This window comes from Cupressus sempervirens, chromosome 5 (genome assembly GCF_028749045.1).
Source record: "Cupressus sempervirens isolate cs-2001-9-10 chromosome 5, ASM2874904v1, whole genome shotgun sequence".
NCBI lineage: Eukaryota > Viridiplantae > Streptophyta > Pinopsida > Cupressales > Cupressaceae > Cupressus > Cupressus sempervirens.
Window position 1 is genome coordinate 659,470,917 of NC_143122.1, and position 15,292 is coordinate 659,486,208.

General features: G+C 31.7%; 1 long non-coding RNA gene and 2 pseudogenes across 1 annotated transcript; 1 reads left to right on the forward strand and 2 right to left on the reverse strand.

Moving 5' to 3' along the window:
* Positions 1-546: 546 nt before the first annotated feature.
* LOC149557611 (pathogenesis-related protein PR-1 pseudogene) lies at positions 547-1,044 on the reverse strand (annotated as a pseudogene).
* Positions 1,045-9,882: 8,838 nt separating this feature from the next.
* Positions 9,883-10,447, forward strand: LOC149557612 (pathogenesis-related protein PR-1-like; annotated as a pseudogene).
* A 185-nt stretch (positions 10,448-10,632) lies between these two features.
* Positions 10,633-11,255, reverse strand: LOC149557613 (uncharacterized). The gene is made up of 2 exons (XR_016352405.1): positions 10,768-11,255; positions 10,633-10,736 (listed from the first exon to the last, which is right to left on the reverse strand). It is a non-coding gene; the product is annotated as an uncharacterized LOC149557613 (long non-coding RNA).
* Positions 11,256-15,292: the final 4,037 nt, after the last annotated feature.

Below are 15,292 nucleotides of genomic sequence, written 5' to 3' on the forward strand. Positions count from 1 at the left end.
TTGCAAAAGGCAAATATTGATATTGTTAAGGAAATTATAATAGAATTGTCAATTTTTAAAATATTATATTTTTCCTATCATTTTAAAAAAAAATTGCAAATAGATTTAACTATTTAATATTGAAAGTTAAACAAATCCAAAGTTGAATCTGATTAGGAACATCTTCGGTTGTGTCATAAATACTGAACAAAATGTAACACCAGTGTTCATGAGCAGAGAGAACCTAAATTTAGACTCAAAATTTCCTTCGTGCAGTAATAAAGATAAATTGAATGCCAGTTAGCTTCAATGCGTTATGAATAACGCATCTCTATATTCAATAAATAACAGATGTATAAGATGCATACGGCTGCTGAATTCATTTAAATTTAAAAGGTTTTCAAAAGACACCGACCTCTAAATTTACAAACAAATCATCGCAAGCTGAAATCGCCCGCCAAAATACTTGCAGCATTATTCTATTTCGCCATACAACCAATAAGATATTAGAAACAATTAGTTTTCACCTTCCCAAATACAAAATATATGCTGGTTATACCTAACCAGTCAATAAGGCCTATTGCCCATATAGTTGCCCGGTGGATCATAGCTGCATATGACCCATGTGTCCTTATTCTTACATTTGATAATTGAACACCCAACTCTTTCAGTTGTTGCCCAAACGATCTGAGTATAATGTGTGCAATCTGGGCCAGTGCAAGTGTTATTGGCATGAACATACCACTTCCTTTCATCAATCCAAGCATTCACCGCCTGCAGAGGTATCCACTTTGTGCCACTGCCCCAAAATATATTTTCTCCATAGGTTGATCCTACTGAATGCTCGAGAAGGCAGTCATTTCTTCTCTGTCTCGCATAATTGCGAGCAAAAGCGGCAATTGTGTTGTTCCATTTTAGAGGCGGAGCTCCAACGGCTTTTCTCGGTACATTCTGCAGATCAAGGAATTGCTTTCTGGCATCAGAGCTGATTAAGAAGCCTTCTACACTGCATAATAATAAGCCCACCACCAAAAGCAAAATGACTAGATGACAAAGTCGACCCATCTTAATCAGAATAAGGTTTTTGATCCCTCAGTAGCAACTAATAACAATTATAGAAGAACTGATACTTGACTTTTGAGAGAGATGGAAATGTGAAAATGTTCTACAGCACATTTTTTCTTATATACAGGGATGACATTGTATAGTTTTAGGTTTGGAGTAAACTATGGGTCGGTCTAGGTTAGAGAAGATAATCGGTGTTATCCTTATCGCTGTGAGAATTGATACCTTCACCTCTACAGTTAACGCTTTTATTCTACTGGCCCTGCTTTGGATCTCTTTCGAGATTATCCCTTTGGTCACAAGTTTTATAATTTTAAACGTTATGCGGCTATGAATTTTTTCATTTGAACCTCAAAGTGTACGTTGCCTCCCAACAAGCATTGTTTTTTTCTTTTAGTTAATATTTATCATTTATTCGTTGAGCACGAGCACACGTTAATCCTTTATCTTTGACCATGTATCTATCCTGCTTGTACAATCAGCTTTATGTGTCGATCCACGGTAAGATGATATAGCTTTAGAAGATGGTATATCTTGACCATTGAATAGTTTTCGATTTAATGGATTCTTATTCTAGTTTCGGGTACTGGAATTGTTTCATAGTTAACTATTTTGGCGAATAATAACTTAGTTTAGGTGTTGCCATCTTTCAATATGAGTTATGAATGTTTTAATAATAATAATAATAACAAATCCGGCATGTACTTGTGATAAAAGTGCCTTGTAATAAAAAAAAAATATAGCTTGTTGAAATAGAATTTGTAATAGGAAATTTGTAATGATTAAAATATAATTGAATTTGTTATTATAGAATTTTAAAAATTAAAATAGTTCAGAGATATAGCAATCGAAAGATTAAAAGACGGATTTATAATAATAATTATAATAAAATTATTATTATTCAATTATGTATTGTATTATATTTTAGTATTCTAAAATTTCTTTATATTAATTTTATATGTTTGTTAAATTTAAATTTTTGGAGTTGAGAGATATCTATTGTAAATTGAATATTTCTTTTTCTTATGAAGCATTATATATATATATATATATATATATATATATATATATATATATATATATATATATATATATATATATATATATATATATGAAAAAATAAATATTTTTAAAATGATAATCTAGTATATGATTTCAAACAAAATAATTTATAGTAAGTATTAAATAACATAAAAAGTATAGTAGCACATAAAAGTAATCTATAAATAAATTAATCAAAATAGAAATCTTAATAATAATAAAACTTAATAACTAACCAAAAATTTAGGCAAAACTAAATCAATATGGGGAAGCCAATAAAAGGTCCTATAACATCAAATGAAATAAACTAGTTATCATTATTGATATAAATAGTCTAGGTAATACATAATAATAATAATAAATATTTAAACTTTTAAAAAAAATGATTAGCTAAAAAATAGTTCACTCTCATTTATTGATTGATATTAAACTATTTCATTCATTGTACAAAGTGAATGCAATAGTACTTAGATGATGATGATGATGATGATGAATGCAACGTAGTGACATGTATTTTCTATTTTAATGTATTGCATTTCAAATAGACATGTATGAGTATAATAATAAATGCTAATTGTTTAATTTTTTTTTTTGAAACTTTAGAGGTTGAACATTGAAAGAACTATAAAACAACTATGCATATCAAAATATAACACTCACCTCAAACCCATTTCATCTCATTAATAATTGGAAGAAAACAACAATGAACCTTGACATGGAATAAGGAGTTCATTAAATGGAAAATAGTTCTTTTTCAAAAATGAGATAACTAATGTTTTAAAATTTAGATTTACGAATGTGGAGATTGATAATTTCACTAAATTTTCATATTCTATAATATTAAAGTTCTTTTGTATGTTTGTAATCAAAATTTGAAATAATAATTATTTATTTTAATTTTAAAATCTATTGTTTTTAAAAGTATGATATCTTATTAAATTCTAATAAATAGTTTGTTTAATTTAAAATAGTTCTTTTTAAGCTATTAGATAATAAATGTACATAATAGTTGGATAGAAAAAATATAAAAGTTAATCTTGTAGAGATTCAAGAAATTTAATTTAATTTAATATTTTTGTTCTTCTAAAAAGGTAATCTCATAGAATTTTAAATTAATTACAACTCTAATATAATATTAAATTTAATTAATATTCCTTCTCTTATTTTGTGACAACATAAATTTGTTGGCATTTTTGAGGAAACTACAGGGAAGACATGGAGTTGAGAAATAAGTGGAAGGAAATTGTGGGGAGGTAAGAGATTCTCTAGAAAAAAGGATCATGGATTTAGTGGATTTAGTGGCTTATTGAAGGGGATTTAGTACTTATTTCTTCCATAGGTCAACCTCATAACACAAAAAATGAATGCTATATCAAATTGCTTGATGATCAAAACAAGGAGCTTACCGAGGAAGTGGATTTGGGAAACTAGGCTACTAGATGCTTTTAGGAAATCTATAATCAATCAATGCTTCCTTCAAATTAAAACAAAAGTGAGGAACTACTAAGGATCATTACCCTAGTGGTGGATGAGGGTATGATGAAGTATTTGATCAAGAAAGTGGAATTTTAGGAGGTGAAAGAGGCTATTTTCTCCATGGGAGCCTATAAGGCCCCAAGTCATGATGGTTTTCCACTTAATTTTTTTTTCAAAAATTTGGGAAATCATAAAGTATGGCATCACCCATGTGGCTAGATATTTTAGCAATAAAGGAAGATTCTTAAGGGAGGTTAATCAGACTTATGGTGTTTTGGTCCTGAAAATTGGTGACCCATCAAGACAAATGATTTTTGGTCCATTAACCTTTGTAACATGGTGCATAAAATTCTTTCTATGGTTCTAGTTAATTGGTTGAAGCATCTCTTAGATAATTTTATTATCCTATCTCAAAATAGATTTTTTCCTAGTAGAAATATTTTGGATGTTGTTATTACCTCTCATGAATTCATGCACTCTATGGAGAGGAGTAAAAACCTATGCATGGCAATGAAACTGGACATGTCCAAGGCGTATGATAATGTAAGACGTAATTTCCTTTTTAGTATTCTAATAAGGCTTTGATTTGGGGAGAGATTTATCCTTTTAATTAAGGAGGTTATCAACTCTATTCAATTTGTTTTTGTCCTGAATGACCCTCCTTGGAAATTTTTTATTTATTCCATAAGGTTGTAAGAAGTGGAGGCCCTTTCCCCCTTCTCTTTTATGGTTGTTGTTGAGGTTCTAGAAAGAAAATTTATGGCAATGGTGTAGTGAGGTCAGATAAAAGGTAGTATAGCTACTACTACCCTCCCACCAAAGCTTCTACAACTATTTGCATATGATACTTTTCTCTATGTTATTTCTTCAATTAGAGAAACTAGGTGCTTGAAAGGAATCCTTGATAATTATGTTAAGTTTAAGTTTACTTGTTTACATTTAATAAGCATTCTAGCACTTCTATTTTTTCCAGTAAGTAGATCCAATCATAAAATTTACTCATGATCTTTATAGATTTAAATACTTGAGATTGATTCTTTATTGGAATCAAACCTTTATTTCTGAAATAGGTTAGATTATCTAAAAATTGGTAAAAATAAGATATACATAAGTTCAAAAATCCCTTTGTTAATTAATCTAGATAGGCATTTCTAATTGGTTCATACCTTTTGTTGAGATCAATATTCTATTAGTTTTAAACCCAATGAGTATACTTGTAAGAATCCAGTGGAATAGGTAAAATTTGATATAAAAAATCCATAGTTTTTATGTATTTTCCTTAAATATAGATGTATGGAAGATTATGATTGGAACTATGTAAATAACTAAGGAGAGAATAGTAGAATTAGGCTTTTTTAGTCTACACATATCTTTAGGACTAGAAGTTGTTTTATGAATTGCAATGTAAGCCATTGAAATACAAGCTTAGTTTAGTTTGGGCATATCGTACTAACAAACTTAGCGATAAGATTTCTCATAAAGTGGTTGATCATTAAGTTGTCTCTACCTCTCAAATTATTTTTATTCCTTTTGTTTGAAATAAATTTATAAGCAATAAAATATTTAATGATCAAGTTTAGTATGGTTGACTTAGTTTGATAATGGTTTCAATGAATAAAGAGGAAAGATATGTTATATGTAATTTGTAGATTAACATCTACTCCATCCTTACGTTATGAAATCTTGATTCATGCTATACTTTCTAATATTATCTTTAGATGGATGAGAAAGTGTAGTATCCTAACTTAGGAGACTAAAGCCTCTATCACCTTATTCAATTGTTTGTATTTTAGTCTTCTTTAAGCTAGGTGGAAATTATTTTGTTTCTAATTTTTATATCAAGGATGTGAATATTATAGTTCTATAGCTAAAGTATGATGAAAATTTGAAAATAAATAATGAAATGATTTGGTTTTACAAAAATTTCATTATTCACCAAATTTAGATAGGAGTTAGTAAATGATTGAGTTCTATTTTGGATTTTTTCCTAGTATCAAAATGTTAACAAGTGGCTTAACTTTCCAAGTTTATTATTTCCCCCCCCCTCTTTTAAATAGGATATAATAAGTACCTATCATAATGGTATTAGTGGTAATCAACTTGATAGGGGTGGATGGATTCAATCTACAATGATAATTAAACACATAATACACACTATAGGTATGTATAGAAATTATAGAATCATTTCATTGCCTAATCATTGAAAATATTACATTGCACTTCTCTTTTATAGAGGTCTTTGATTGTTTCCAGAAACATCCAAATTAACCAACCTAAGACCAAATAGACTTTTCTAGAACTATCTAAACATAAATGACTTCTAGAACTTTACAAACCTAAATATTAATTTTACCTAACCCTATTCGGTAATCCAGCTGGAGTTTTTAGAATCCTCTAGTATGATTTTACATTTCATTTAAGGGGGAAATTACACATTTGTTACTCCCCCCCCTAATTTCAACCTCAAATGATGTTGCATACAAATTCCAATATGCCATGGTTATTATTTTCCTATTTCTCATGTCCACATCCAAGCTTGTAGTCTTTGAAACCTTTCATGCTTTTCTAGACCTTTACCTTTGAAACAATTCTTTTCATAATCTTCAAACCAACATTGCTATCATAAAAATCCAAATCTGCAAACTTCTTATCATTTTCGTTCTTACACTTTTCATCACAAACACCAAAATCACATTTCTCAATCCCATAATCACTTAAATCATTTGTATCAAATGATACATCACATAAAAATGGTTTCACACTCAAGCATTCTTGCTCTTGTTTCAGTGTAGAAAATTCCTTCTCTATTTTCCTCTTCCAATTTCTTCACATTTTCTTCTTTTTCTTAGCATCATGAAACAACTTTAACTTTTCTTCTAATTCTTTATTTTTCTCTCTAAGCTTGCATGTTTCCTTAACCTACTAATTATGTACTTCTTGCACAAAATTTAGCCTATCCTCTAGCTCTTCCATTCTCTCTTTATATTCACTAATTTCATTTAAAAGTCTACATTTTTCTTTTGACTTGTCTCCAATCATTGCAAAATTTTCTTTCTCTAGTTTCAATCATTTTTCTTTTAAAAAATCTATCTCAAGAGTCAAATTTATGTTTTCCTTTAACACTATTTTACCTTGATTTCCCATTTTAATAAACTCAAATCTATCAAATGAAAATCATAGCCCCTTCTTTGATAAACTATTAACATCAAATTTCATACTTGCCATGATTCATACTGACACTCCTTAATGATAGTGACTGTGATCTCTTTTCATAGACTTAATGGACTTTGCAAAAACCTGAATTCCTTCTTCACAACAATAGTCTCTTTCATGGAAACAATAGAAATGCTCCACAAATGGGTGCCTCCAATAAAATGCTCACTCTTTCTTTGGATGGTCGAAGTAATGATTTTCTACTTCTCCAAACAAATTTCTTTACACCAAAAATTCTTTAGAACTTTAACATGATCTGGTTCATTGGCTAGACATCAACAATCACATACTTGTCTATTTCAGTAGATATGATCTTCAATATATGACCTTCACATGTTGACTACACCAAAATATAGCTTGCTCTTATATCACAATTAACAATTCCGTTCAACTAGTTGAGATTCCAATCTAATAGGAGTGGATGGATTGGATCCATAATGATACTTAAACACAGAATACACAATACAGGCACTTATAGAAATTATAGAATCATCTCATTGCCTAATCATCAGAAATATTACACTGCACCTCTCTTTTATAGAGGTCTTTGATTGTTTCTGGAAACATCTAAATTAACTGACATAAGACCAAATAGACTTTTCTAGAACTATGTAAACATAAATGACTTCTAGAAACTTACAAACATAAATGACTTCTAGAAATTTACAAACCTAAATATTAATTTTACCTAACTCTATTCGCTAATCCAGTTGGAGTTTCTAGAATCCTCTATTGTGATTTTACATTTCGTTTGAGGGGGAAATTACACATTCCAACACAACTCAAGTGACATTTTATGTTTGAGAACTTTCTTCCTGAACATAACAATATTCCTTGAATTGTTTTACTCCTTTGATATCATTTTTCCTATTCTATATATCTAATTCAAAAGATGGGGTTAATTAATAGAACTTGTGCTTGTTTTATTCAATACTCTTAGGTATATTGATGTTGATCATCATGCTAAAGGTTTGATCCTTGCTCTACATTAGAGTATATCATTATGATGATTTAGGATGGGGGAAGATAGTAGACAAATAGGAATAATGTTGGGATAAAAGATTCCCAATTTTGAATCTTTCCCTTTATGTTAGTCTGTCATAAGAATGGAAACCAATAATATTTGCAAGAATAGGAATGCTTCTTTTTCTTCATTTTTAACCTTGGTTAGAGTCTTTTTAGACCATTTCTAGTTTGAACGTATTGGAGTGTTTCGATACCATTGCTTAATCATTTATAAATAGGAATTGATTCTATCTTCTATTTGTTAATGTTTCATTTGGTTTTAATATTATTAATTTCTTGTAACTCTTGACCTTTTGATTAATAGATTAATATTTTCATCATAATCCTTTCCAATCTCTCTCTCTCTCTCTCTCTCTCTCTCTCTCTCTCTCTCTCTCTCTCTCTCTCTCTCGCTCTTGCTCTCTCTCTCTCTCTCTCTCTATTATTTGTCTTTTTACATTCTAACCAGTTCACAATAAGTATTGACATAAAGCAAACTCTAGAAACTAGTTGATTTCAGGCTCATTGTTTTTAATAATTAACTATGGAAACTACCATCAAGCTTTGTAGACCTACAATTCAAACTACCTTCAATGGACCTATTTTAGGAATCATTATCAAATATATGTTATCATCATCTCACTTTCTAGTTATAAGGGCAATCTATGGAATATTGGGTAAAGTTTAAACATCTTCAGTTTAGATAGATATGAAGTTCCCTTTGACATCACCTCAATGTTTGTAGCAATGGTTCATATGAGATCTTCTCTATGGGATACTATTTAAGAATATTTATTTAGGTGATCTTGAAAAGGTATTGATCAACATAAATAAAAACTGCATGATCCCTAGGCTATGCAACTACAATATTAATATGATGAGAAAGAATAATGTCCCACTTTTTCTCATTGTTTACATTGATGATCATAGGAGATTTAACAAATAGAAACATGTTGTTAGAAGAAATGTGGACTTCTTGATGAATATTCTTCATGTCAAATACCCTCCTAGGTAAAGGACATTGAAAACATCAATCTTGAATTCATCAAGCCAAATAGTCCTTATGATGAAATTTTTTGTTCTAGTACCTTTTTTCAGTTATCTGCTTATTGCCTTTTTGGCTATTTGTAACAAAAGAAGAATGATTAAAATCTATTATATCTTTGATCAAAATGGAAGGCTTAAGTATTTATTAGTTTTCATTTGAATTTTAGAAAGTTTAATGTTAAAAAAATAATTGTATATTTTTCTATGTTCAAATTTGACTTTAAATATTAGTCAGTAAATCAATTTTTCAACATTTCAATTCTCACTTCAATATGTTAACAACTTGATTTTAGACTATTTTAGAAGTTTTGAACTTTTCAAGGATATGTAAAGAGCAGAGCTATAAATTTAGAAATAAAACACAAGTGACAAATGATGAAATTATTTCTAATCATTGGTACATAATGAAGGTGGAAGTCTAATTAACGTTTAAATTTTGGCCTGATGGCCTCTTACCTATGGAAAAAAACAATGTGTGCTTTTGCTCAACTAATAAATTAAAAATATTAACGAAAATAAAAAGCAATGTTCGTTCGAGGCGCATGCGTAAAATGAATAGTCAGCACATGATATGTATTGGACAGAAATTCCTGATCACACTCAAAATCCTGACAAAAGCCGTCATCGGTTTTAGAAATGACTCAAGCAACTCGTATTTTCAGCGTCCGCCACATTTAACAGTGCGAAAGATGTTTTCTGAGGTTTAAATGTTTAGCGTCGGCCACATTTACAACCGCGTCACCTTTAAAATTATAAAACTTGTGACCGAAGCGACACTATTGACAGAGGTTCAGAGCAACACCAACGGGATAAAAGTATTAAGCGTCGAGGTTAAGGAATAAACGCTTACATCGATAACGATACTCTAGGAGAACACCTGGACAAATCTATTGTTTACTCCAAACCTAAAATTGTATAAGGTTCTCGCTGTATATAAGTAGAAATTTTATGTAGAACATTTTCACATTTCAATCTCTCTCAGAAGTCAACTATTAGCTGATCTCTATTTTTCTTATTAGTTGCTATTGAGAGATCCAAAGATATATTCTGATTAAGATGGGTCAACTTTGCCAGCTGGTCATTATGTTTTTGGTGGTCGTCTTATTATGCAGTGTGGAAGGCTTATTAATTAACGAGCTCTGATGCCAGAAAGCAATTCGTTGATACGCAGAATGTGGCTAGGAAAGCCGTTGGAGCTCCGCCTCTGAAATGGAACAGCACAGTTGCCGCTTTTGCTCGTGATTATGCGAGACAGAGAAGAAATGACTGCCTTCTCGAGCATTCTGTAGGATCACCCTACGGTGAAAATATCTTTTGGGGCAGTGGCCCAAAGTGGACACCTCTGCAGGTAGTGAATGCTTGGATTGATGAAAGGAAGTGGTATGTTCATGCCACTAACACTTGCACGGGCCCTGATTGCACACAGTATACTCAGATAGTATGGGCAACAACTGAAAGAGTTGGGTGTTCAATTATCAAATGTAAGAGCAAGGACACATGGGTCATATGCACCTACGATCCCCCGGGCAATTATATTGGAGATAGGCCTTATTGGTTGGTTAGGTATAAACAGCATATATTTGGCAGTTGCAGAGTATTTCTTTTTAAGAGATCATGTTGATTGCATGGAAAAATAATAATAATAATAATAATAATAATTCTGGTGTTACTAAGGGTAACGATTGAAACTTCGCATGAGTTGTTTCTGAGTCGAGAGCTTAAAGGCTTATTCAAACCTTTAATTTTACAAACAAAACAGCAATTGTGTACTATTATACGTATTGAAAATTAGAACTAAGAAAAACATGGTGACAACAGATAACAAAATTATTTCATTAATCTGACTGCACACAATGTGTTACAATTTCTCTCTATTTATAGAGACTTCCAACACCTATAGGTTTGTAGAGCTTCCTTGAATTCATGTTGAAAATAAACTACCTTCCCTGAATTCATGTTGAAAATAAACTAACTTCCTCATACATTGCAGAGGATCTTGTATTATTTTGACAGCACTAACACTCAATGGCTGGAAGTATGACAGACTGGCAGTTTTGTTGTAACTAACCAGCCACATGGGTTTGACTACTTCTAACATCCTCCCTTAATTTCTACCACTAAAGACTCGTTCAGTGGGAGAAATCACAATAAGAAATTTAAACATGATAGGTCCTGGCATTAAACCTTTTGAGGTACCCATTTACAACATAGAAAATTCATTTCTCTTGTTAAGTGGTTTTAGTTTACCACAAACTCTTCGAAAAAAAATGCTTTAGGATCTTTCACCCAAACAAGTGGTTTTTGTTTACCACAAACCCTTCAAGACTTTTAAGTTTTTCACTTAAATAAGTGGTTTTGGCTTACCACAAACCGTTCAATAGATTTACTTAAACAAGTGGTTTTGGATTACCACAGACCCTTCAAACTTCACAAAACCATTGATCCAATGATAGATAAACCAACTCTAAACTTTTCTCTAGCATACTAATATTGAGTCCATATGAAAAATAATCCATCTACCGAGTCACATGGGTACCCAGCCGCTGTGCTCGCTAGTTCTCTAGGAATATTTTTCAGATACATGGTTCATCAATATAGTAAAAACTTTTGAAGTGTCGGGTACAACCGATAGTACACCTCTTGCTACAACCATCACTATTGTGATCTTCATATTGCAAACATTGACTTCAATGATTAGCCTTTCTTTTCATTTGACAACAACATATCTTCTCTAGCTTGCTCCAACTTGCATTTCCACAACTCCTTTTCTCTATTAGTTTGTTGAGGTTCCCCAATTTCTTTATTTACTAACCTCCATAAAGCCTTCTCTCTTAGAGCATTTTTGACTGCAATTTTTCAATCTACAAAACCACTTCCATCAAAGATAGGCAAAACTTCATTTGAAGAACCCATGTTAGCAAAAAAATCAGCCTTCAAACAAATCTAGCAATATTCCAGCATCATAATAGCCCTGCAACCAAATATCACTTCAAAAAAAATCAGCTTTGCAAACAAACCATTTCCAGCAATATATTTTCCTTCAACAAAACCCTCTAGTAATATTTTTAGCTGAACTTTTAAATGAATCTCCAGTTGAACCTGGCTAAATTAGGCTCTGATACCATATTGAAAATTAAAACTATAAAGAAACATGGTGACAGCAGATAACAAAATTATTTCATTAATCTGACTGCACACAATGTGTTACAATTTCTCTCTATTTATAGAGACTTCCAACACCTATAAGTTTGTAGAGCTTCCCTGAATTCATGTTGAAAATAAACTAACTTCCTCATACATTGCAGAGGATCTGGTATTATTTTGACCGCACTAACAGTCAATGGCTGGAAGTATGACAGACTGGCAGTTTAGTTGTAACTAACCAGCCACATGGGTTTGACTACTTCTAACAATACGTTTCTTTTTTGCTGGAGACAAAGCCAGACTATTCATAACAGTTTAAGTTAGACGTTTTGTTAAATTATTTTTTATATTTCATGTGAAATTTCGGTTCGAAAAGTAGATTTCCTCCACCGCTGAATGATTGTACAAGGAGAGGAAATTGAGTGATGGCGGCTAATATTTGTCAGGCAACTGAGCAACTGTATATATATTTTCCAATTCTTATTAAGAAATGTATATATAAATTGCAAAAATTAGAAATGTTTTCAAATATTTAGTGTTCTGTAATTGATGTGGAGTTTTTTAATGGAGTTAAAAGTCTATTGTTTGATTCTGAAAGTATACATAAAGATAGTCTTTGTAATTCGGAGCACACCGAGAGGTTGCTGGATATCAATGTCTTTGAGATCCTCCTCTAACAGTTTCACATTAACCTCGTCCGCATAGACCATAATGGCAACTGGGAAAGTCCTATCTTTGTGTTCCTCATTCTTTTCCTCGGAATCTTTAAAGATAACATTGAGAGGCGATTTTTCTGGTTTAATGAACACATCATGGACAACATTTTCCTTAAAGGATTTGATGCACATGGCTTCTCTATCAAATCCACCTCATCTTTTCTAACTACGACATTATTGCCACCCATGTCCTCCTCCATCCTCCATCGGCGAGCTATCATTAACTTCCTCTGAATGAACCAAAATAAGGGAGGGGAAATAACTAGGCGGTCTAAATAATTTCTCAACACACTCTCCAAAAAATTCACTCTCAACATCCTCTTTCAATTTCCAGACTATTAGCATTCTCCTCACTTGTTCCTTTACAATGCAGCATCATTTCTTTATAATTTACACTCTTTTTGATTGTTTTCACTGACTGCCTTTTCACTTCTCCAAATTCTTCTATCCATCATTTTCCTTTGCCTTTTCTATTACTAGGAGTATTACATTTTTTTTCACTTTTAATAGGAATAAGCTGAGGGAGAATTTTCTTCACATGATCCATTATGATTTCAAAAATTAGCCTCATCAACCCTTTATGGAGAATGAATTTATTCTATTTCTCCTTGAATTCCTTTACACTATGAGCAAGAGAAAAAAAAATGTAAAATGGAAAGGAAATGCTAATTTTCCCCTAAAATGATTTAATAGAACAAAATGATTTTCTAAGCCCTATCAGACCTCCCATCACAATTGATATACTAGATAATCACTTCAAGGACCAATTTGGACAATTTCTTTTATAGAAGAAGCAACAAAGACCCCTCCCTTTTCTTTGACGAGAGCCCCATCCTTTATCTTAGGAAATTTTTTAACTACGTCCTCCCCAATTTCTTTATTATGATAAAAATGCATAGCTTTTACTTTGAGACTTATAATCAACATTTTAATGTCAATATCCATCTTGAGACATCTTCCTACCAAGGTCATCATACCCGCTTCCCATCCATTAGTGAATGCCTCAATGATTTCTAGTTGGGCATCCTTCACCCTAACCATATAAGGTACCAAACCACCCTTATCCATCATTTCCCAAAATTTTGGTTCTTCTATCAAGAAATCAAAGTTCTTAGTCTCCTTCCTTTTCAGAGATACACCCATAGTAATGCTTCTACATCTTTCTTCAATTCCAATAGATTTCCCAAAGCAATCACCTTTACCCAAAACAAGGAAAAGATAGATGAATAAAAGTAAAACCATCCACAAAACATGAGAAGTTCTCTGAAAATGATATAAAAACCTTGTGGTAAGCACCACCATCATTACTCTTCATTTTCATAGGCATGTCCTTCATTAATAACAAGAATTTTAAAATCTCCCACTTTACGCAACATTTTGTCATGATCTATCTCAACTTATAAATTTTTTTATCCTATCAAATTATCATTCAAAAGAATGGGCTTCAAGCTGGCAAGTGCCACATTGGCAAGAGCATCTTCTAGATTATTAGGTTTCCCTATACATATGGCTAATAACCGTCATCTCCATTATTTATAATAGATTTACACTCTATCACGATGTTAGCCACAATCAATGAAGCCTTAACCTTTTACTACAAAAAATTAAGAATATTCAAGGAATCCTCCTCAATCCAAAACCTTGTGCAGTTACAATTCATGGCTAACCTTAACTCATTAATGAGACCCATTGTTTCTACTAAATGATTAGTTTCACACTACATGGGAACTGTAAGGGCCTTAGCCATATGCCATTCTCATTTTAAATAATTTTCCCACAACCAATAGTACAAAGATTCCCCTTTTCTACCCCAGCAAAGTTTAATTTTCTTCATCCTTATGGCAGACAGTCTCATCTCACATTCTTTCTTTTCTCTTTACTATTATCTTTGGGGATGTTAGAGCTATCAACAATAATTGCCTTCTCAAAATCCACCTTACCTTTAAGGTTGTTAAGGTAATTTTCAACCACACGAAGTTTGATCCTTTCAAACAACACTACTAGAGTTTGAAAGACTTCCCTAAACACCCTATGATTGCATTCTTTCTAAAGGTCCCACAAAATATTGGGATTAAGAGGAAATAAGATTCATTTTTCTTTAGGTTGTATGCAACTTCTCTAATATGTTTGAAGCTTTTCCATTGTAACAGGTATGATCTACTATAACTTATAGCATTGGAAAAGATACATCTAGGTATCCCAAGAATAAGGGTACTACAAAAAAATGTGATCACATGAGTCAAGCTCGCCTTCAAAGAGAAAAACCATATTAATAAAAGCATACCTCTTTTCAACAAATTATCGATTGTTAGGATTTTGTTGTGAAGAACAAGCCATTGGAAATTGTTGATTTTTAGAATAAGATTATGGTTCCACACCTTGGCCTACACTTACGAGGAATGATTGGAGTTTGCAATGAACTTATTCATGAGGCCACAAAATAACAACAACTAGCATTTCCTATCTAAATGATCTGATTGGATTCAACATAACAAACACAACTTATTTGATCTCTATCATAACACAAGAGAGGATAGGATAAAAAAATAGTCAAGTCCCCCCACATCCTATTCTACCAACAATCTGAGACTTGTAAATCAAATCAA